Source organism: Chlorocebus sabaeus, chromosome 9 (genome assembly GCF_047675955.1).
Source record: "Chlorocebus sabaeus isolate Y175 chromosome 9, mChlSab1.0.hap1, whole genome shotgun sequence".
NCBI classification, from domain to species: domain Eukaryota; kingdom Metazoa; phylum Chordata; class Mammalia; order Primates; family Cercopithecidae; genus Chlorocebus; species Chlorocebus sabaeus.
Genome location: NC_132912.1, coordinates 5,490,428 through 5,493,843, shown reverse-complemented (window position 1 = coordinate 5,493,843; position 3,416 = coordinate 5,490,428). Strand labels below are relative to the sequence as shown.

The following is a 3,416-nucleotide window of genomic DNA, read 5'->3' as shown; positions in this document are numbered from 1 at the left end:
TATTGATGATAAAATACAAAGTGAGCATACAGAGATATATACATTATGCGATCTTATGTGGATCATGTTAAGCATTTGGTTCTTTTCCTAAAAGTAATGGGAATACTTCAGATTTTGATGAAGATTCACAAAATAAGAGGTACTGAAGATTCACATGAAGATTCGCAAAGTGAGAGATACTGCTAAGACAAATCTAATCACTTCTGTTCACCTTTCCAATTATTATAGGAGAATTTTTTAAATACTGAGGCAGAATATTCATAGAATCAGTCAGTCACAAAGTAAGAGAAACTGATTAGTCTTAGGCAATTGGCATGAACATTGTAAAAAAAATAATAGTTTCTCCTGAAATTGATCAAATAATTGCGAGTCTTTGAAAAATTACAGTGAGTTAATATTAATCTTTATAAATTGGTATATTTTTGTAATCTGAATATTTCTGTGCATGTGAGGGTGAGATGCTAATATTTAATGCTGCACAGTTCTCTTCTACAATATGCCAGGCTATGTAGTTTACACGTTTGAGTTGAAAAAAGACATTAATAACCAGTGGGGCTCTCTTTGTGGCCGTCACTGAAGTGGGAGTGGCCGAAATGAAATGAAGTTCAATCTCTTTGTGACGTCTGACTGAAGCAGTAACTGCAAAAGGCATTTCAATGCGCCTTCCTACATTCACAGAACTGGTATGTCCTCCCCTCTCTCCAAAGAGTGGAGACAGAAGTACAGTGTTTGATCCATGCCCGTCTGAAAGGATGATGAAGTTCAGGTTGTGTGAGGGCACCACAAAGGTCAGCAAATTGGCACAGTAGTCCAGATTTACAGAGAGAAACATGTCATCTACATTGAATGGGTGCAGCAGGAAAAGGCTAACGACACAACTCTCTGTGTAGACTTTCCCCCCAGCAAGGGGGTTATCAGTAGACTAAAACTGGACAAAGACCGCAAAAAGATCCTTGCACGGAAAGCCAAATCTCACCAAGTAGGAAAGGAAAAGGGCAAATACAAGGAGAAAACAATGAGAAGATGCAGGAATAAAGTAATCTTGTATACAAGCTTTCATTAAAAGTTGAAAAAAATGGCTGGGATAATGTAACACAGATGTAGTATAGGAAGAGGTTAAAAGTGTCTGCATGCATACGTGTGTGTGTGTGTGTGTGCTTGTACGTGTTCATGTGCGTATGCATGGGTGCATGAGTGTGTTCTTGTGGTATGTGTGCTTGCCTGTGTGTGCATGTATGTAGGCTTGTACTGGTTCTCCTTTACTTTTTTGTTTTAATCAGAGGAAAGTGAGCAATAGGTGAAAAGAGAGATGGTCTATTTTGATTTAAAAGTAGTGTGGTGGCTGGGGGCAGGGGGGGAGGTTAGAATTGCCCCTGGGGAAGGTAATGTTCTTGATTGCAAATCCTATGGCAGGTAAATAAGCCTCTCCATAATCAGAAAAAGCAGCTCGCTGTTCTCTAAGGAAGGGAAGGGTCTCCCAGGCAGCACCTGCTCTTGAATTGTGCAAATGTGAAGGAAAATATTTTAAAAAAATTAGAGTGATCATGGCTGTCTCAGTCTGTTTATGCTTCTTTAACAAAAATGCCATGCACTGGGTGACTTATAAACAGCAGAAATTTATTTCTCAATATTCTGGAGGCTGGGAAGTCCAAGATCAAGGCTAAGGCAGGTTTGGTGTCAGGTTAGGGTCTGTTTCCTGGTTCTCGCTCTGTCCTCACATGGCAGAAGGGGCAAACAAGCTCCTTTGGGCCTCTTTTCTAAGGGCACTAATCCCATTCATGAGGGCCCCATCCTCATAACCTCATCAACTCCAAAGCCCCACTTCTTAATACCATCACCTTGAGGGTAGGATTCAACATATGAATTTTGGAGGGACACAAACATTCAAAACATAGCAATGGCCAAACACACATTGCTAGGGAAGCTAAACAAGCTCATGCTTTCATACTTGAAGCCAAAAATGGCTTTAACATATTTTATAAAAACCAGCGCAGTTGAGAGAAAATGGAGATTTAAAATTTCACATAAAGTAAATGGTGATACATCAAAGCCTAATCTGCCATCTGTTTTCCTTTCATCTTCAATATTTTCATCAATATTTGGTTTTAAGACAATATTCATCATCAATATTATTTTATTTGGTTCAATAATATAATTTATTTGGTTCAAAACCAATATTATTTTACAATATTGTCACAATATGACCACAAATTCAATTCTATACAGGAGGCCCTGAATATATGTCAAAGAAAATAATTGGTTTTAAAACAGTAATTTGGTTTTAAAAAGAGCAGGGGAAAGGAAATTAGAAGATAAACTAGATGACATGATTGTAAATCAGACTTCGAGTTCAAAAAATGTACTTATCCTTTCGTTCAGGTTAGAGATCCAGTCAATGTTGACTGAAATGAATAGAAGTTGTTCCAGGTCCTAAGCTGGGGAGAAGTTGCTGAACCATGGTCACTGATCCTTAAAGAATCATGAGTAGAATAAGACTGGTGGACAAATGTACATTCATTGTTTGTTGAAATATCAATTTAATAAAGTGAATTCTGCACACTACAGTTCTAGAAAATTGACATCAACATTGGACAATACTTTTAATTTGTGTGTGTGTGCGAGACAGGGTCTTACTCTGTTTTTCAGGCTGGAGTGCAGTAGCATGATCTCAGCTCACTACAGTCTTGACCTCAAGGGCTCAGGGCTCCTAGCTGCTCAGAAGGCTGAGGCAGGAGAATCGCTTGAACCTGGGAGGCAGAGATTTCAGTAAGCCGAGATTGCACCACTGCATTCCAGCCTAGGCAACAGAGCGAGACTCCATCTCAAAGAAAAAAAAAAAAAAAAGAAAATAGGGCAGCTAGGCGTGGTGGTATACCCCTATAGTCCCAGGCATGTGGGAGGCTGAGGTGAAAGGATGATTTAAGCCCAAGAGTTTGAGTCTAGCCACAATGAGACCCCATCTCTAAAAACTAAATGAATAAATAAAAACTGGGCAGCTCCTTGATTAATATGTGACATATTTATTACAGAGATAGTTTGGCTTTTAAACTCACAGACAATATTGCTTTGTCTCTGAAGGGATGGCAGACATTTCCAGACCAACTCCTGAAAATGACTAATGGGAGCAAGAGTACCCAAAAGACTACAAACGCTTTCACCAAATCAGGGGTCAGTAAACTGTCCTACATGATTCTGCAAGGAAACTGAAAGATCTACGAGACATTTGAACAGAGATATTTTAGAGGATTTCCTTTAAATGATGAGAGGATTGAAGGAAATGAGGGTAAATTCTATTAGAGTGTAGCCAATATCTGGAATTGGCAAGGAAGTAAAGATATCCCAATTTTGTTTGGATGGTAGAGATGGTTTATAGAAGGTGGTCATTGCTAGGTTACTAAATTTGTTACTTTCCAGAA

At 38.8% G+C, this 3,416-nt stretch overlaps 1 pseudogene; it reads left to right on the top strand.

Moving 5' to 3' along the window:
- Positions 1-459: 459 nt before the first annotated feature.
- LOC119618758 (large ribosomal subunit protein uL24 pseudogene) lies at positions 460-1,348 on the top strand (annotated as a pseudogene).
- The last annotated feature ends 2,068 nt before the right edge of the window (positions 1,349-3,416 follow it).